The 21,995-nt window shown below is 38.7% G+C and overlaps 1 long non-coding RNA gene across 7 annotated transcripts in view; it reads right to left on the reverse strand.

Moving 5' to 3' along the window:
* LOC144069193 (uncharacterized) overlaps window positions 1–21,995 on the reverse strand; it is a 128,594-nt gene that overhangs the window by 17,216 nt on the left and 89,383 nt on the right. For all 7 annotated transcript variants that reach the window (XR_013298408.1, XR_013298409.1, XR_013298406.1 and 4 more), the window contains one exon: window positions 8,969–9,028. This is a non-coding gene — a long non-coding RNA (uncharacterized LOC144069193). The remainder of the gene's footprint in view (window positions 1–8,968; window positions 9,029–21,995) is intronic.

The following is a 21,995-nucleotide window of genomic DNA, read 5'->3' on the forward strand; positions in this document are numbered from 1 at the left end:
CTTTTTGTCTTAAAAAAAGACATAGTATAGGAAGGTTTTTTGTCTTAAAAAACGACATAGTATAGTAAGGCTTTTTTTCGTAAAAAAACGACATAGTATAGTAAGGCTTTTTTTCGTTAAAAAAAACGACATAGTATAGTAAGGATTTTTGTCTTAAAAAACGACATAGTATAGTATGGCTTTTTTTCTTAAAAAACGACATAGTATAGTAAGGCTTTTCATCTTAAAAAACGACATAGTATAGTAAGGCTTTTTATCTTTAAAAAACGACATAGTATAGTATGGCTTTTTTCTTAAAAAACGACATAGTATAGTATGGCTTTTATCTTAAAAAACGACATAGTATAGTATGGCTTTTTTTCTTAGAAAACGACATAGTATAGTAAGGCTTTTTAGCTTAAAAAACGACATAGTATAGTAAGGCTTTTTATCTTAAAAAACGACATACTATAGTATGGCTTTTTTTCTTAAAAAAGGACATACTATGGCTTTTTTTGTAAAAAACGACATAGTATAGTAAGGCTTTTTTTTCTTAAAAAACGACATAGTATAGTAAGGCTTTTCATCTTAAAAAATGACATAGTATAGTAAGGCTTTTTTTTGGTAAAAAAACGACATAGTATAGTAAGGCTTTTTGTCTTAAAAAACGACATAGTATAGTAAGGCTTTTTGTCTTAAAAATGACATAGTATAGTAAGGCTTTTTTTCGTAAAAAAACGACATAGTATAGTAAGGCTTTTTTTCGTAAAAAAACGACATAGTATAGTAAGGCTTTTTGTTTTAAAAACGACATAGTATAGTATGGCTTTTTTCTTAAAAAACGACATAGTATAGTATGGCTTTTATCTTAAAAAACGACATAGTATAGTAAGGCTTTTTTTCGTAAAAAAACGACATAGTATAGTAAAGCTTTTTTTTGTAAAAAAAAACGACATAGTATAGTAAGGCTTATTGTCTTAAAAAACGACATAGTATAGTATGGCTTTTTTTCTTAAAAAACGACATAGTATAGTAAGGCTTTTCATCTTAAAAAAAGACATAGTATAGTAAGGCTTTTTATCTTTAAAAAACGACATAGTATAGTATGGCTTTTTTCTTAAAAAACAACATAGTATAGTATGGCTTTTATCTTAAAAAACGACATAGTATAGTATGGCTTTTTTTCTTAGAAAACGACATAGTATAGTAAGGCTTTTTATCTTAAAAAACGACATAGTATAGTATGGCTTTTTTTCTTAAAAAAGGAAATACTATGGCTTTTTTTTCTTAAAAAACGACATAGTATAGTAAGGCTTTTTTTCGTAAAAAAACGACATAGTATAGTAAGGCTTTTTATCTTAAAAAAAACGACATAGTATAGTATGGCTTTTTTTCTTAAAAAAGGACATACTATGGCTTTTTTTGTAAAAAACGACATAGTATAGTAAGGCTTTTTTTTCTTAAAAAACGACATAGTATAGTAAGGCTTTTTGTCTTAAAAATGACATAGTATAGTAAGGCTTTTTTTCGTAAAAAAACGACATAGTATAGTAAGGCTTTTTGTCTTAAAAAACGACATAGTATAGTAAGGCTTTTTTTCGTAAAAAAACGACGTAGTCTAGTAAGGCTTTTTTTTTCGTAAAAAAACGACATAGTATAGTAAGGCTTTTCATCTTAAAAAAATGACATAGTATAGTAAGGCTTTTTGTCTTAAAAAACGACATAGTATAGTAAGGCTTTTTGTCTTAAAAAATGACATAGTATAGTAAGGCTTTTTTTCGTAAAAAAAACGACATAGTATAGTAAGGCTTTTTTTCGTTAAAAAAAACGACATAGTATCGTAAGGCTTTTTGTCTTAAAAAACGACATAGTATAGTAAGGCTTTTTTCTTGCAAAAATGACCATGTATAGTAAGGCTTTTTTCTTGCAAAAATGACCATGTATAGTAAGGCTTTTTTCTTGCAAAAATGACTATGTATAGTAAGGCTTTTTTCTTGCAAAAATGACCATGTATACTAAGGCTTTTTTTCTTGCAAAAATGACCATGTATACTAAGGCTTTTTTCTTGCAAAAATGACTATGTATAGTAAGGCTTTTTTCTTGCAAAAATGACCATGTATACTAAGGCTTTTTTCTTGCAAAAATGAGCATGTATAGTAAGGCTTTTTTCTTGCAAAAATGACTATGTATAGTAAGGCTTTTTTTCTTGCAAAAATGACCATGTATACTAAGGCTTTTTTCCTGCAAAAATGACCATGTATGGTAAGGCTTTTTTCTTGCAAATCTGACCATGTATAGTAAGTCTTTAAAAAAAGACCATGTATAGTGAGACTTTTTTTAAATGACCATGTATAATAAGACTTTTTTTAAATGACCATGTATACTAAGGCTTTTTTTCTTAGAAAAAGACCATATATAGTAAGGCTTTAAAAAAAGACCAAGACTTTTTTTAAATGACCATGTATAGTAAAGCTTTTTTTCTTTAAAAAATGACCATGTATACTAAGGCTTTTTTCTTGCAAAAATGACCATGTGTACTAAGGCTTTTTTCTTGCAAAAATGACCATGTATAGTAAGGCTTTTTTCTTGCAAAAATGACCATGTATAGTAAGGCTTTTTCTTGCAAAAATGACTATGTATAGTAAGGCTTTTTTCTTGCAAAAATGACCATGTATACTAAGGCTTTTTTCTTGCAAAAATGACTATGTATAGTAAGGCTTTTTTCTTGCAAAAATGACCATGTATACTAAGGCTTTTTTCTTGCAAAATGACCGTGTATACTAAGGCTTTTTTCTTGCAAAAATGACCATGTATAGTAAGGCTTTTTTCCTGCAAAATGACCATGTATAGTAAGGCTTTTTCCCCCAAAAAATGACCATGTATGGTAAGGCTTTTTTCTTGCAAAAATGACCATGTATAGTAAGTCTTTAAAAAAAGACCATGTATAGTAAGACTTTTTTTAAATGACCATGTATACTAAGGCATTTTTTCTTAGAAAAAGACCATGTATAGTAAGGCTTTAAAAAAAGACCAATACTTTTTTTTAAATGACCATGTATAGTAAAGCTTTTTTTCTTTAAAAAATGACCATGTGTAATAAGGCTTTTGTTTTTAAAACAAAAAAGACCAAATAATAACCACCTCCACAGGATAAAAATCATTGGAACGATGGTTTATAGATTTTCCACATTAACAGTACTTTTATGTCCATTTTGATGACTGTTTTCCTAAAGTGTTATCGCAAAATCATCTCAACCACACTTTGGGACAATTATTGTGCTCCAACTAAGTTTGAATACAGACAGCCTCGCGTGGGAGCTTTTGCAATTCTTAGATTAGAGCAAAAATAATGGGGAGGAAAACACAAACAAAACATTACAAAGAGTAAATGAAAGCAGTGTCCCACTTAATTAAAATGGCTCGTAGATAAAACCAGGCAAAAGGAACATAATACCCCCCTAAATTGTTTTGGAGGATGTGATTAGTGGATATCTGTGGGCCTGCAGCTCGTGTTGTTTGTGCAACTCACGCCAAAAACCACTCGGCAGGAAAGTGGGGACACAAATCTGCTTTAACTCCCTGATTCAGACGTGAATAAAAAAAAAAGTCTGCAGAGATTTGAGTCAGTGTACGACAACATTGAACTTATCCCATCTTTTTTTGGTCCATGTTTTGCGCACCAATCCACGAGCCTGTTTTGTTTTTACAGGGCGATCAAGTCCAAAGTTCAACATGACCTCTCCTTCAACCCAAGCATTTTTGACCCCCGAGCGGCTCGGATGCAATTTCCAATGTAAATGAGAGCATGTGAAGCCAAAATATGTCGAAATGCCATTAACCGTGCAGATATTGTATAATCAGCCATTAGTGCGAGAAAGCCAGCAAAAGGGTAAAGGGATCTGGACCCGAATACAAATTGGTCCAACGATGAAATGGCAGAGCTTCTAATCATGATCAATAATAATTGGCGCTGCCACCTTTAATGCAACACATTTCATACTGCTACTGTGTTGCTTTGTCAGTAAAATTTGAAAAAAAATAAAGGTTGCACCCAACTCCAGCACTAAGCTCCAAATGGGATTATGTAAAAATGTGCATCACATAAATATTGGTGTGTAATGTGGGCGACAGCATCTGTTAAGTCATTTGACTGCAATTTCATGTTAAATCAATGTACAAAGAACAGCCTTACTATATACCACATACAACCATACTATATACTGCACATACATAGTAGAAGTAAACACACAGTATGATGTAGTCAATATTTTGAAATAAATGGACCATACATAGACCCTGACGATACACGTGAAATACTTAGGAGTGCTTTTATATGTATAATAGGTGTGCCAGGTCAGCGTGAGCGCGCGTATGTACCCTCGCGTGTTGACAGCGCTATGCTAAATATGTCCACTCGTCTCCCGTGTCATCAAGACCCGGGGGGCTCACAGCATGACGTTAATAGTTTGACAGGCCCAACTGCTCCCTCCGTCTGCTCGTCCACCCTTCCCCGCGGCGATGCCAATCTCGCAAAAAAAAAAAAGACATAGTATGTCGTTTTTTGGGGAAAAAAACCACATAGGTACCCATGCCGTTTTGGGGGAAAAAACGACATAGGTACCCATGCCGTTTTTTGGCGGAAAAAATGACATAGGTACCCATGTCGTTTTTCGGCGGAAAAAATGACATAGGTACCCATGTCGTTTTTCGGCGGAAAAAATGACATAGGTACCTATGCCTTTTTTGGGGGAAAAAACGACATAGACTGGCCGGTGACTCAGGTTACTGCCAACAAACGATGACGTGATGAGATTCCAAATGGCCTTATTATTCAAAATGAGCCCCTCCACCTCACCCACGTTATTGTTTCCGTCTTACGGTGCTCAAAGGACCCAGAATGTGACGTTCTGCGGGAAAATACAAGCTCTGGAAAGTGATCATAGACTATGTGGGTCGATAACAGTCACAACCTGCAGTTCTGTGACGGAGGGTAGTGAGACCACAAAATGGTACCTACGTACCAATGTCATTTTTTTTTAGAAAAAAGGAACATATGTCTTTTTTTAAATAGAAAACGATATAATTTTTGCCCCAAAACGACATAGGTAAAAACATTAGACGGCATAGGTACGTACCTATGTCGTTTTCCCCCAAAAAATGACAGGTAACTATGTCATTTTTTATTTAAAAAACGACATAGGTACCTATGTCGTTTTTTTGGGGGAAAAACGACATAGATACGTACCTATGCCGTTTTTGGGGAAAAACGACATAGATACGTACCTATGCCGTTTTTGGGGAAAAACGACATAGGTACATATGTCGTTTTCTATTTAAAAGAATATTTATGTTCCTATGTCGTTTTTCTGGGGGGAAAAATGACATTGTCATGTCGTTTTTTAAATAGGAAAACGACATAGGTACTAGTTACCTATGTCGTTTTTTGGGGAAAAAACGACAGGGGTACCTATGTCGTTTTCTATTTTAAAAAAGACTTATGTTCCTATGCCGTTTTTTGGGAAGAAAAAAAAATGACATAGGTAACTATGTCGTTTTTTAAATAGAAAATGACATAGGTACTAGGTACCTATGTCGTTTTTTGGGGAAAAACGACATAGCTAACTATGTCGTTTTGGGGAAAAAACGTAATCGTTTACTATTTTTAAAAAATACTTATGTTCCTATGTCGTTTTTTTCAACAAAAAAACAACAACATTGGTACGTAACCATGTCGTTTTTTCCCCAAAAAATGACATAGGTACCATTTTGTGGTCTCACTACCCTCCGTCACAGAACTGCAGGTTGTGACTGTCATCGACCCACGTAGTCTATGATCACTTTCCAGAGCTTGTATTTTCCCGCAGAACGTCACATTCTGGGTCCTTTGAGCACCGTAAGACGGAAACAATAACGTGGGTGAGGTGGAGGGGCTCATTTTGAATAATAAGGCCATTTGGAATCTCATCACGTCATCGTTTGTTGGCGGTAACCTGAGTCACCGGCCAGTCACCAGCCATGCTCGTTCGCCGCAAAGCGTCACACGCAGAGTCACCAGTCGGAATTCAAGTCGACCCCACGTCACCCCGAGCGGGCCGCTATTTTAAAACACGGTTAATCGGACAAAGCGACTGCGCCGAAAAGAAACGATTTACCACTGGAAAAACAAATGAGTGTGCTTTGGGGCATTGGACTAAAATCACATCTCCGTCAACGCCAACGCGTCAAACCAAACGTCGGACAGAATACAGTCCAAATTTATGTATCGTGGCAGTACTGACTGTGACTTGAATACACTTTAGTACTTCTCATTTCCTGCAAAAAAATAAATAATAAAAAAATCAAGCAATCAGGCTTCTTCGGTAACTCTTCAACATCACAAACCTCCACGGGAGCAAAACACATTTTTCACCGAAACGGGCCCCGACAGAAAGTGTCTTCAATCGGCGACGTTGCCAGGGACCGCCACTTTATTGTACGCCGGCTGGCGGAGCCCATTGGCATAAAAACGACCAATCCAAGTCTAATCAGCGCCACCATCCAGCGTAAATGATCTTCCCCAGACATCCTCTCTCAGTGATTCATAACCTAAACATTCATCTTGACGTCCATGCGCAATTCCATATAACGGCGCTTCTAGCTTTCATCCTTTGGTATCATAAGTGACACTGGGGGGTGGCAACAAACTTTGCCAGAATGACGCACCATCTACAGGGCAACAGACGGCGGCCATTATTTTTCAAATTATGCTCCACCGCCACCCCGTCGACAGGTCATAAATCAATCGCAACCGGCGCCAAGAAATAAAACATCTCGCTCAAGGTGTCTATCCTCTACTTGACGCAACCGAGGAATGAAATTATGTCAAGGGTGTGTAAACTTTTGTGCCCCGGGGCCACATTTGCTATTTAAATCCCAGCGATTAAGACATCGAAGAGCCGTAAAATTCGGTCTGTTTACAAACATTTTTAACAGGTCAGCGGCTATCAGGGGGGAAAAAAAGTGGCAAAAAAAATCTCTTTCAAGCACAACAGCTTGCAGTCAGGCAAAAAAAAAAAAAGATCCGAGTACGTTGTTGCTGCCAGAACTGCCAACCTTATCAGCACGTTGCACCAGCGAGATAAGCGTGAATGTTGTGATATTAGCACATTGAAGACACACTGACTGAATCGTAATTAGCGGAATCATTGTTTTCGCCGGCTGCTTTACGAAATTGTACAGTTTATCCACAGCGATGCCTTGACCTACGAGTTTAAGTTATGCGTGTCACAAAGGAACGCTATGAGATTAAAATCAAACTACTATTAGATTCCAGTGTCGGACCGTCAGGGCCTTCTCTGCTGGCCTAAGAAATATCTGAATCATATTATATATTTTGTTCATGTGTGTTTTCATATTGAAGCATTTAACCAATTACATTTCAGCCATTACTTGTTGCTAGGGTCAGTATCTGCCTCAAAGCCTTCACAATCAGTTCTGCAGGCTCTGCTGCATTAAACAAGCGTGTTGCTTTAAACGTTTCTATAAAAGCAGTGAAAATTGGAGGCCATTCCAACAAAATTTTTCAAAATTATTGGCCTACGAATTGGGGTCAAACACTTTGGAACACCCTGTATAGTTTACGTCTATGATAGTTCCAAACCCGACAAATTCGGTGTTAAATACAAATTTACCGAGCAAAAACGAGTTCCGCCGACAGCCTTCTTACATACAAGAGCCAATGACGACCACGTGGTGAGAACCTTGATCATAATGTGAGCCCACCAGTGGCGGGCCGTCAAGGTCTTCAAGGCCTTCTCTGTTGGCCTAAGAAATATCTGAATCATATATTATTTTTTGTCCATCAACACTTATTAAATCATTCCAAAATGTCTGTTAGCTTCCTTTCATTGCTTTTCCCCCTGGTTGCACTGCTTCCAGATGAAACAAAGTTTGACACCCCTGGTATAAGCCATAAATTTGAGACAGTACTGAGGATATTCCTTCCATTGTCAAGCAAGAAATCACATTTAAATCAGCTAGCCATTAAAATCAAGCATTACAAGCAGTTTAATGGAGATGAAGCGGATCAATCATTTTTACGAGTGGAAAGAACGCGCTCGTAAAGCCTTTCATTGCAACTGGCGAATGGGCGCTGCGGCTGTGCTGTGATTGGTTGGTTCCACGGCGCTCATCTCTCACGAGTTCCCGACTTTCCGATCGGACGATCGACGGTCAGTAATTGGACCCGAGCATTGGAGGAAGCGGCAACAACATAAATATAAATATGTTCATTAATATTTGCCGTCCCTTACGAAATAAAGCAAACTCAAACGAGTTCCACAAGGTCGCGTGAAGGCTACAAACAACATCTCCCGTCCTCCGAGGTTTCGGTGTCTTACAGTTAAGACGTCCCCGAGGGGTTCTCTATCAACAACGTTCCCTGCACGATCAATAAAATACTCTCCTTCTCTCTGTCGGAACATCGGCAGAGAGTCACAAGATAGAAAGATATCAAGAATGATATCCGTCTGGTAAAATAATTCAAACGTAACGTGTAAAAATTGTCCACTGGAAATCCCGCCTGGCTAATAATCCCTTTGGTTTTTCTATCGGAATCAGCCTTGAGTATTTGTGGATAGCAATTGGTGCTGTGTTTCAAAACTACAGCGGATTTTGATCTGGGATTGATTCCGTGAGGTGGTTACCGCATTATATCGAACATACTACGTTGCAAAAATCGATGGCACGAGAACGAATCCGGCCCGCATTTGCGTCAGTACTTGATCGATTTTAGATTCTCTTTGTGCTACGCTTGTGGCGTTAATCATCAAATCCCCTGAAAAGTGGGGTGGCTTGAATGCTGGATTTCAAAATATTGTTCATCATGTGTGATATCATTAGATTAACTGAGTCTTTCAGGTACTATGACTTTTTGTGACCTTTAGAAATTCAATTCAAATCCCAATTCGAGTTGTAAACCATAGTTCTAGCTTTAATAAAAAATGCCTACCTTGGATTGCCGGTGTTCAAAACTTCGCCAGAAGGATTTGTTTAATTCAGTGAAATAGACCTGTTGGCAGAGAGAGACACAAGGTTACAAAAAATCAATAGTACATTAAAAGCAGTCAGATTCACTTTTATTGTTCGTTTACTTGGTGGTCTGTGTCAAAGTGGTGGTCCGGGGGCCAAATCTGGCCCGCCGCATCATTTTGTGCAGCCCGAGAAAGTAAATCATGAGTGCCGACTTTCTAATTTAGGATCAAATTAAAATGGAGTATAGATGTATATTACATTTCCTGATTTTCCCCCTTTTAAATCAATAATTGTCATTTTTTAATTCATCTTTTCTGTGTTTTAGTTAAAAAATCATTTAGTAAAATCTAAAAATATATTTAAAAAAAGCTAAAATAAATATTGTTTTAGATCTATAAAAACTGAATATTCAGGGCTTTTAATCCAGTTCTTTTAATCCATTTATATAAAAAAAATCTAAATACTATATCTAAAATGGTCTGGCCCACATGAAACCGAGTTGACGTTAACGCGGCCAGTGAACCAATTTTTTAATCCATTTTTTCTGTGTTTTTAGATCAAAAATCATTTTGTAAAATCTAAAGATATATTTAAAAAAAGATAAAATAGACTGTTTTAGATCTATAAAAAACTGAATATTCAGGGATTTTAATCTAGTTCTTTAAATCCTTTTATTAAAAAAAATCTAAATATTACATCTAAAATGGTCCGGCCCACATGAAACCGAGTTGACGTTAGCGGCAACGCGAATCAACCTGAGTCTGACACCCTTGATGTAATCCATCAACCCTCCATTGTTGACGATCTTTTGTCCACTCTGCATCATTTTAAAGGAAAGACGTCGCCATTGGCGTAGCGCCTCTCCCTCCCAGGATGCTTTGCTGCCTAGCCGGAGTCAATACGGCCCACCAACGGTGAACAGCGGAGCGCAGTTCCACGCTGGCAATCACGAGCGCCAGAATATTAAACCCCGAGTCTAATCTGGTCCCCGGTCAAGTTAGCAATTCAAATCACAAACAATGGCGCGGCCGCTCACAGCATTCGCCACGACACCCCGGAGTGTAAAAACCTCGCCTTTGCAAATATTTGTAAATGTCAGAGGCAAAGAGGTCGAAAAACACCATTACCACTTCACCAGTGACATTTCTGTGCATGAATGTGGCATTAGAGAGCAAAAACCGCTTGCGCTGGGAGTCCTGACTGTCTTGACTCCAAGAACCCTTTTTGTTTCCTGGACCAAGTGCCATCGGAAAGTCATTAGTATGCCGCCATTGACGTGGAAATTGAGATGGGTCAGTGTTTCCCAACCACTGTGCCGTGGGAAATTGAAACAATGTCATATTCAGAGAGAAAAATTCATATGAATAGAATAGGATTCAAATTGAACTATTACAAGGTTACAATCTGAGTATGTTAAATGTTAAATTATAGATTATACCAAGGGTGTCCAACTCGGGTTGGTTCGCGGGCCGCATTAACGTCAACTCGGTTTCATGTGGGCCGGACCATTTTAGATATAATATTTAGATTTTTTTTTATAAATGGATTAAGAGAACTAGATTAAAAGCCCTGAATATTCAGTTTTTTTATAGTAAATCTAAAACAATGTTTATTTTAGCTTTTTTATGTGTTTTTAGATTTTACAAAATGATTTTTGAACTAAAAACACAGAAAAAAATGATTAAAAAGGGGGAAAATCAGGAAATTTAATATACATATTACTCTTCATTTTAATTTGATCCTAAAACAGAAAGTCCACACTCATGATTTACTTTCTCGGGCCGCGACAAAATCCGGCGGGCCAGATTTGGCCCCCGGGCCACCACTTTGACACCTGTGGATAATTCTATAACAAGAAATTGTGAAACTGGATTAAAGGCCCTGAATATTCAGTTTTTCAATAGATCTAAAACAATGTTTATTTTAGCTTTTTTTATATATATTTTTAGATTTTACAAAATGATTTTGAACTAAAAACACAGAAAAAATAGTTTAAAAAAATTATTGATTTAAAAGGGGGGAAATCAGGAAATTTAATATACATCTATACTCTTCATTTTATTTTGATCCTAAAACAGAAAGTCCACACTCATGATTTACTTTCTTGGGCCGCACAAAATCCGGCAGGCCAGATTTGGCCCCCGGACCGCCAGTTTGACACCTGTGGATTATACTATAACAAGAAATTGTGTCCTTGTTATATCGAGCTTTCGTCTGCTTCGTAAGAATGATATAATAATAGGCGCATATTTCAATGCACAATATGCACATATATAATAATATCCCAGAATAACCCCAACACTTTTCCTTGTGTTACTTCCTCGGCGGGGGGAAAGCCCTGCCAAATCAAACCTGAAGTGGACAAATTTGATGGGATCTCATTGATTAAATTTCAACTTCAAGTGCTTTGACGAGTTCCTCTCCCGAATTTGATCCCCTTCTGGAAAAGTTTGGTCTTGAGGCGCTTCCGTCCTGCAGGCTGAGGCAGGAATTATATTGGGCCTTAACAAGAGGTTGCTGTGGACATATTAAATAACTATCAATCTCACATTTTATGGTTTTTCCCGCCCGCCGCTGGGGCTCTGGGCTGCCTGACTCATTACTTCGACCCTGCTCACTGCACATCCTTCATAGCATGGCCTCAACCAACACATCCCTAATGAACAAACGGCGAGAATTATTTAATTAGCAATTTAGCGGCCGATAATGCGATTACGCCACTTTTCTGGGTGAGCACGTATCCGGACCCACGCTTCCCAAAAGGCTCAACACTCGTGACAGATGGGATCAAATCTCGTGTCACTTTTTTTGCAAAAATATGCCGGAAAAACGTGGACGGTGCCCGCCACACCTCATCTTACCTCTTCTTAGACTTCAGGAAACATTTAAGTCCGATCGTGTCAAATAAGGATTTGACGGATGCAATTTAAGTGCACGTAGGAGTGTGGTCATGCGAGGTTTTAAATCCTGCAGGCGATGGATTCAAAGTGTGCGCGAGGAAACATAGTCATTGATTGCCAATACTGTTGCTCATAAATTACTTGAACAAATTTGAAAAGTGTTTTCAAACGCGCGTGTGCTTTATAGCACCAAAGAAATTAGCTGCCTCATGCATTAATGCAAGAGTGTCAGACTTGGGTTGGTTCGCGGGCCGCGTTAACGTCAACTCGATTTCATGTGGGCCGGACCATTTTAGATATAATATTTAGATTTTTTTAAAATAAATGGATTAAAAGAACTGGATTAAAATCCCGGAATATTCAATTTTTTATAGATCTAAAACAATGTTTATTTGAGCTTTTTTAAATATATTTTTAGATTTTACAAAATGATTTTCGAACTAAAAACACAGAAAAAAATGGATTAAAAAATTACAATTATTGATTTAAAAGGGGGGAAATCAGGAAATTTAATATACATCTATACTCTTCATTTTAATTTGGATTCTAAAATAGCAAGTCGGCACTCATGATTTACTTTCTCGGGCCGCACAAAATGATACAACGGGCCAGATTTGGCCCGCGGGCCGCCACTTTGACACCTGTGGATTATTCTACAACAAGAAATTGTGAAACTGGATTAAAGGCCTTGAATATTCAGTTTTTCATAGATCTAAAACAATGTTTATTTTAGCTTTTTATATATTTTTAGATTAAAAAAAAAGATTTTTGAACTAAAAACAGAAAAAAATGGATTAAAAAATTACTATTATTGATTTAAAAGGGGGAAAATCAGGAAATTTAATATACATCATACTCTTCATTTTAATTTGATCCTAAAACAGAAAGTCGGCACTCATGATTAACTTTCCCGGGCCACACAAAATGATACGGCGGGCCAGATTTGGCCCCCGGGCCGCCACTTTGACACATGTGCATTAATGCATCTATATTATCCCGTCTTTTTTTTTTGACAATTTCAAAATACTTGTTTTTTAGGGACATTGAAGGCGATAAGCTTTCGGACCAGAAAATTTTGAAGCCATCGTTGGCCGTCAATGTTGGCCAATGTGTGACAAGATATTAACACATCTGTTAGCAAACAGTTCTAAATTCCGCAACGTGTCAGATAAACCGCTAAACTGGACTCACTTATGGTCAACGTGGAGCACATTTCAATTTTAATTAGAGCTGATAATTGAAATTTTGCACATTTGCTCCACTCCAAAGAGCAGTGATTTTCCTTAGCGAGCCCCTCTTGCATTATTATGAAAAAGATTATGTGCCACTTTTGAATACGGATGTATTCAAGCGAGGCTCTTTATAGGCCAATGCTAAGAATATTGCCAGTACAGTCCGGAGGCAACATTCCATTTATTATTTGATTTTTCCTGAAACCATTTCCGTGCGGCTTGTGTTGGAATTTTGTTTTCCTTCAGCTCGGCGGCCCCGTTTGAGATCTGAAGGGGCCCGATGAATATTAAGTGAAATTCTCTCCTTAATTCCGCCAGTTAATTTACACACAAAGCCAAACTCCGAGTTTCTCCCTGCTCTCGCAAAAAAACTCATTGACGAATCGTGTTTTTGACTCTCCGGGCCAATCGCTGCACAAACAACAACATGGCAAACATAAACCAAACTAACGATGCCCTGCAGGACAAATGAGGATGCATAGGCTCAACAATATATGCTATAAACAAACAAAAATAATATACATTTAGCATTAACTTGACCAATATTCAAACTAATGTGCAGGCTTAATGCAGAAAGTGTTCAGTGGTTTTTAAAATTTGACTCTTCTCTTAAATTATTAGATATACTTTAACATAAGACATAATCCAGCGCCAACTTGCAAGTGAGAATCGATCCTGGCTCGTCCTCGCCACGGAGCATTCAAAAGAAAGGCATCCTCTTCTGTCCATTTAGTCGCACATAATCAAAACACTTAAGGTTATCTTATTCAAACAATTGCATAAACTACCCGAATAACACAATTAAGGTCAAAAAACAACTGCAACAACAATTGCATACCAGGTCGGAAACCAAAAACAACTGCGTAAGAATTTGCACAAGCAAGCATAACAATTTCCATAAAAGGTGAAACGAGCGACACTATTTTAAAAACAATATGCGAGTATTTTCGGAAGTTGATTCGATTATCGCCATCTGCCGGAATCCAAGTCAAAGCAATTTAAGAGTCCTTCACAGATCTTCAATGCGAACTCAGATCAACAGTCCTCGGCCCGGGACTGGGTGATCTGTCAGGTTAATAATAGTCCTCAAAACAATTAAATGTCCTCGGGGCCAGCTGCAGGGGGAAGTGTCCTTGGTAACCGTTATACTGAGCTGTCGTCTGCTTATAATGATTAATATTTCCCATATACATATAATGATTAATATTCCACATATACATATAATGATTAATGCACACATATATAATAATATCCCAGAATAACCCCAACAGTCCAAGCATACTTTCAAGTACTCGACATATTTTCGTTTTATATCTGATTTGTGTTTGATTGAATGCCTGCATTTTTATGTTTGGAAGCAATCATCATTTCCTGGGATATTTTAATACTTCATAGCAAGACAAGTGTAGGTAAAAGTCCCCTTTTAATCATCACATACTGCGTAAAAGCAGGGAGAAACTACTTGGCTGCTGGCTAAATGATGTGAAAGAAGTGAAAATCTGAGGAAAACAGCCCGGCCTGAGTGGAAAAATATTCCTAATAATAACAATAATAATAGGGGGTTGATTGTGAGAGCATGAAATTAGGCCTAAGAAAAATGCGGACTGGGGGTTTGATTATACGACTCGTGGCGCACAGCCGTGTCCCGAGATTCCTATTGGCTTCTGTATAGGGTAAATCCAGCAGCAGCCGCCAAAGATAATTAGAACTTCCAAATATTGCAGAGAGACAGGTTAGCGCTAATACGCCTGAAGGCAGAAAAAGGCGCGCGTTCGACCTCCGCTCCAATGATCCCCACGCCGCCTCCGCACTTAAACCGCAGCCGTCTCGTCTGTCTCCCGACACACCAGCAAATGTTATTTTTTTCTTTCCTGAGGCCGCCTAAGTGGAGTGGACCACTGCAGAATAAGCCCCAGTAATTAACTGTCACAACGTTTCAAAACTAACAAATGGACTTTGTGTCAAGGAGGGCCCATTAATTTACTGGCCGCACTCGTCCATCCCGCCCCTATTATCTCCATTACGGCTGGCTTTTGTGTCGGGAGTGGCGCCCTCCCCTTTTTCGCCGCTTCTCTGCAACACGCCATCCTCCCGTTTCCGCCCCGCTCGCCGATTCTCGACAACGCCGAGCTCAACTTGGCAATACGCGCCTGGAAGGGCTGTGTCTAACCTCGCCGCATCAGAAAATAGCATTCCGCCGCGGCTTTCGAGTCGGAACTAGCTGCTTCCCCGTTCCTCACAAACGAGTGCATCTCCAGTTCGTTTTTTAAAGGGCAAAAATTTGCTCGGAATTGTCCTTGTACGTATCTCAAATTTCTCGTATGTCTGTACTTTGGAGAAAAAAACAGACTTTAGTCATGAAGGCTAAATTTGAAGAATTCCCTATGCCTACCTGTCCTGGAATTCTGGAATGATCCAGTAAAAATTAGCTGGCCGGCTTCTAATCTCGAGAAAAACTAATGTTAGCACGGATTTGTAAACGATACGGATTATTCTATCCGCTTTAGGCATCAAAACAATGTGTAAACGAAGTGAATATGCCGCAGCGGACCAAGAATTCCGAAATCAAAATGTCTAATTGGATTGGATAACTTTATTCATCCCGTATTCGGGAAATTTCATTGTGACAGTATCAAGAAAAGGCATGGTTATAAGTTAGACAGTGCAGAGGCGTGACTCATGTGATAATCAAATGAGCAGCGTGGATGGGAAAAGGAGGGGCGGCCGATACGCCTCATCCCCATAGAAAATGTTCCCCTAGGGGTCCAATGTATTTAAAGACTCATCCTGCCATGTCCACACTGGCGAGAGAACCCGAGGGGGCAAATCATCCACACGCCAGTTCGGTGGAAAAAGGGAAGAAGCTCGTCATTCGTGACGCATCAACGAGTGAATGACACGCGGCCTGATATGGCCCGAGGCTCACGTTTATCTCTTTTCAAAAGGTAACATGCCGCAAAAGGTGATGAGCGGAACTGAGACGTTCGCTCCTTCCCACTGAGACCAAAGCATTTCTGATGGCTTGCCACATACTTGAACACTTGGAAATGATTTCAGCTCTTCTAAAAAGGATCTAATTTCTGATGTCAAACTCGTTCCAGTATGTTTACACAACTTTTCAAATGACAATGGTACCTCCGCTTATAAATGTCCCTACAAAATGAAATATTCAGGTAAAAGCCATAATGGGAACAATTTTGTCTTGTGCGTAACACCATATTAAGTCATTGAGTGTGTTTACGCGTGTGTATGTTTACTCAGCTGCCACTGGTTATTTCACCCCATTGGAAAATGTCTTTGTATTTCTCTTTTTACTGTGTCTGTATATATTAATCCAAGTTAATTTAAATTTGTTTGTTCGTTTACGAATGCGTTGCCGTGGATAAAGTCCCCCGGAACCCCCCCCTGCCTCCGTGTATGTTGCTGTCTCTACCCTCTGCGAAATGCGTCTAATTTTACTTCTATTAAACACATTTTATTACTATTAAACCATTAGTTATGTGTTACTTTGTTAATAGATGGCGAATTAGAAGAAATAAAACATTTTTTTCCAATCCAATATCCTGTTTTTGGTGTTTTTTCAGAGGGTTGGAACAAATTAATTTGTTTTTAGTTCATTTCAATGGGAAACGTTCACTCCAGTTACGAAAAGCTCGACATACGATCTCAGTCCCGGAACGGATTAAGATCATATCTCGAGGTACCACTGTACTATTTGCTTACGTATTTCATACAAAAATTGTCTAGTTTAATTATTTCTGAAGGGCTTTCGGGGGTAGTATTAAAGAATGTGTAATAAATTAGGCCAATTCCATGCAAAATATCTGTTTTGGCGAAAAATCCGAGTTAGGAAACCACTTTTAGAATCAATTACTTTCATAAGTAGTGGTAACTGGATTTGGAAGTTCTCCTCTGAAACTCTGGCGTTCTCTGCTAAACAGAAATAGTAGCATAATAGCGATGGAGCGATGCCTTTTATCTTCCTGTTATCTGACACGCACACATATGGAGTCATTCATGTGAGAGCGATGAAAGACGCCCGCCAACGCAATTAGTACACCGTGTTGGCCTTATTGCGAGGATGGCGGCGAAACTGTGAAGCAATCATACACTTAAAACTCACACTGGAATTGACCGACATATTTTCCCGAGAGTACTTCAGACGACGATACGGCACTTCTAAGTCAGCTCTGTCAGACGGAGGAACTTTCCAAGATTTCCCTCCATACCATGGAGTCATTTTTCACCAGTCCTGGCGCACCCACCGCCATTTCGCTGCACTCCGACGTCAAAGTGACTGCGGGGCTCAGTTCGCATTCTGTTGAGGAGCAGCCACTAAATGTCACCCAGCTGGCGACTGATAAAAGGGTGGAAAGAAGTGGGCGGCCGGGTTTTTTATTTCTGATTTTACCCCGCGGCACTTGTGGTAACTGAAATCTGCATTGTAGGCCAAGAGATGAGCTTCATGAAAAGTTCCTTAGAAAGATTCTTCTCCATCAGACAGCGGTTTGACAATGTTTTGTTATTTGCCGAGACCACAAAGTGTTTTTCCCTTTCAAGAAAGGGCAAAACAACAGATAGAACCACGCGCGTAAAATGATTTCCCTTCGAACTGCAATCACAGCAAACCTTTGCTATTTCAAATTGAACAAGGCACCCGGCCGTTGGTAATGGAATTTCCGTCTCATCTTTTTTTCCTAGAATGACGACACCACGGTGGGCGCTACTCCCCTATGCACACACACACATACATACATATATAGATACATATATAGATATATATATATATACATATATATACATATATATACATACATATATATATATACATATACATATATATATACATATATACATATATACATATATATACATATATACATATATATACATATATACATATATATACATATATACACATATATACACATGTATACATATATATACATATAAACATAGATAGATATGTATATATATGTATATATGTATATATATATGTGTATAAATATATATATATATATCTATATATATTTGTATATATGTATATATATATATGTATATCTATCTATATACATATATACACATGTATATATATATATATATATATATATATATGTATATCTATCTATATACATATATACATACATATACATATATACACATATACACATATATATATATATATATATATATATTTATATATACACGCACACACATGCACATACTTGGGGACGTTAGTCAAGTTCTAATTCCAATTAAAATCCAATATTCAAACCATCCAATTAAAGTTCCAACAACAGATGACGTCACTGATGTTTTCTTGCGTTGTCAATTCGCTCACTCGCTCGCTCATTCATTTTTTTCTCAAGTCGCCTTGACGCAGACGTTTTATGGAAAGTGTGAGACTCCTCCTTAAGTTAAGTTTCTCGCCTCGCGTTCCCATAGCAACAGCAGCAGAGCAGAAGAAAGAACGGGATGAGAGAAAATGTGTGAAAGGATTCGCTAACGAGTCGAAAACAGAGGGAGTGACAAAAGACAAAGAGCAAAAGCGCGTTAAGGCCCTTAAAGTGACGGATGACATGTTCGAACTGCCTCGCTTCAAATGTTGCCCCGGCCGACTTCTGACGACTCGACGGTGTTTGCGGGGTGAATCCAGAAAGGGGGGCTATTCACCTGGCACATTTTGGCCCATGTGCGGACGTCACTCAGTCAAAGCACGTATTGTGACGCCACTCATTATCACGGACGGCAGAAGGACACGACGGCCTTCTGCGACCTCAAAAGACGGGACGTACGCTACGTTCCCGATGCTCTTCTCACACAGTCCAAATGGCATCAAACTAGTCTTCAAAGTAGCCTCGAGTACTCGTGGTTACTACATACTGTGCCTTTTGAAGTAAATAAGCAATCGCTGACTTCCAATGGGATTAATGGATAGGGAGTGTCGGAAGTTATTATGCAAATGACCTCCCCCCCCCCCAATATGATTTTTAACAAAACTAATAGATCTATTCAAACACAAACATTCATGCATTATTGCAGGGGTGTCAGACTCGGGTTGGTTCACGTACAGCTTTAACGTCAACTTGATTTCACGTGGGCTGGACCATTTTAGATATAATATTTAGATTTTTTTTATGAATGGATTAAAAGAACTGGATTAAAAGCCCTGAATGTTCAATTTTTTATAGATCTAAAACAATGTTTATTTTAGCTTTTTTTAAAAATATATTTTTAGATTTTACAAAATCATTTTGAACTAAAAACATAGAAAAAAATGATTAAAAAATACAATTATTGATTTAAAAGGGGTAAAATCAGGAAATTTAACATACATCTATACTCTTCATTTTAATTTGATCCTAAAACAGAAAGTCAGCACTCATAATATACTTTCCCGGGCCACACAAAATGATGCGGCGGGCCAGATTTGGCCCCCGGACCGCCACTTTGACACATGTGCATTTTTGTCAACACAGGTGTCTACCAAATTCTTTTTCTTTCAATGCAAAAAGTGTACCACAGCTCCAAAAAGGTTGGGAAAGACTGGCCTACGCTATACACGTATATACGTTTTGGTAGTTTTCTGAGTGAAGCCTCCTTTAATTGCCGGGTTGGGACACGTTAAGAGTGGTGATGTGTTTTCTGTTGGCGCTAGACAACGTGTACGCTTCTTCTCCACTGGAGCCCTCCTGGCAAGCTCTCCCTTTGACAAACTAGGGCATGAAAATAAGCCTTCCGAGTGCCAGGAGAATTCTAAACGTGGGCCGCTTTTCTTTTGCCTCGCCTCTTTAATCAACCTTCTCTTATCTCCGCCTAGCATCCCTTGTTCCAGCTCGTCTGACGCCAGAAAGGAAGCGAAATCCGCGCCTCGCCTCGCCTCGGCTCTGCTCCGGCCGTGGCCGCCCGTTCACCTTTCTGCCGCCTCGGTCCCTCTCTCAAAAGCACTGTTTTTCGAACGGTGACGCAACAGTCCCGGGGTGATGCTTGCAGTGGCGGGCCGTCAGGGCCTTCTCTGCTGGCCTAAGAAATATCGGAAGCATATATTATATTTTGTCCATCAATACTTATTAAATAATTCCAAATCGTCTGTTAGCTTCCTTTCATTGCTTTCCCCCTGGTTGCACTGCTTCCAGATGTGTGTTTTCATAGCATTTAACCAAACACATTTCAGCCATTATTTGTTGCCAGGGTCAGAAATCTGCCTCAAGGCCTTCACAATCAGTTCTGCGGGCTCTGCTGCATTAAACAAGCGTCGATAAGACTGTTGCTTTAACCAATCAGATTTCGAGTGGGCAACACCACAATGCCTTCTCGCAGGCATAGGGATACGTCATCGCTTTCACCAACTATGATTGGCTAGTGATTAGCCAGAGCTACCAAACTGTAGCTGGAGCAAGCTGCACAAGCAAATATATTGTTATGTTGATTTAAAGTCATTTTCAAGATGGACTATGCCAGAAATATGACAGGACAGGCTCGACTTTCAGCGTTAGCTTCGATGGCGATAGAAAAGAAGGAAGAAAGAAAGGAGGATGGATATTGTGTACAGTTAAAGGATTTTTGATGAGTAAAATATGGCTATATTCCTAAACAATATTTCAATTGTGGGCCCGGTTCTGATAGGGTTGGATTGACTCGTTGAAGGCGCTACGAGAAAATGCACGGACCGCCACTGGATGCTTGAAAACACGGAGCAAAAGAACTGGGACGCCAGCTCATAAGTCTCCAATCTGTAGCTAAGACTGAACTCATGCACTGATGGATGGAGGTCTTGCACTTTTCTCCGCTTATTAAAACAATACTCCAGGCCAGAAAAGAGCGCATTCATTCAATTCATGAGTATAAATTAGAATGGTATGAAAAGCATATGCTACCCGCTGCTCATTAACGGCCAGATTTCTTTCTTTCTTATTTATTGCATCTGTTGCTTGAGAATGCCCTCTTTAGAGTATGTTTACGAGCATATTGACTAAATTAATCTTCGTTGAATGGAAGCAGTCCAGAATCGTGACGGCCCTGACATCCGCTTCATTTGTACTGAAGGAAAATTTGCAGTTTCTCTCTGGCTTAGGTTTTGTTTGTTTGTTTTTCATCCTCAACGTACCATAGATTTTTGACGCCAGCCCCAATTTTTTTTACCTTCCCTCACATTAGAGATCTATTTGGAATGTTACCTTGTAAAGCTAAAAAAAAAAGTGACAAATAAGAGAGACCAAGGAACCTACTCAAATCAACTCAAATCGGCTACAATCTTACATATTTACACGTATATTTTCATTAACAATATAAATATGTTCAATAATATGTGCTTATTAAATAAATCAAACTCAAGAGCGGGTGAGGTTTTTCCATACAGCTTGTAAAGTTCTCCAAATGGGGTTGTCATGACAACAGGGAGCCGCATAAAACCCCTTCCGTAGGACTGAACCCAAAAGGGGGGCGAAGTGGATTGAAACAAAAACTATGGCTAAAACGCTTGGCCCCGATTTGACGAGCGTTATTATTTTGGACGGATTACGCTGCCACACTGCGGAATGACGGCGCTCATAAACAATGCTGACTTTGTGAGGGCGTAGTGACAGGAGAGAGAGGATCATGTCAAATTTCAAGTGGAATCCACTGCATGGCTTGTAGTCAATCATATCACCTCCATATTATGGCGTTTCCACAGTGGCGGTCCGTGCATTTTCTCGTAGCGTCTTCAACGGGGAAAATCCACTTCCTAGCAGCATTTAATGATTAAATAAAAATACTGGAGCTTTTCAGACATTTTAACTGGGCCGGGGGGTGATTTCCCCGGGAAAAGACAGCGATGGATGTCAATGACGAAACGGCAAAAATTGCACTAAAATGGGGTAAAATCCACTTC

Source organism: Stigmatopora argus, chromosome 23 (assembly GCF_051989625.1).
Source record: "Stigmatopora argus isolate UIUO_Sarg chromosome 23, RoL_Sarg_1.0, whole genome shotgun sequence".
In the NCBI taxonomy this organism is placed as follows: Eukaryota; Metazoa; Chordata; class Actinopteri; order Syngnathiformes; family Syngnathidae; genus Stigmatopora; species Stigmatopora argus.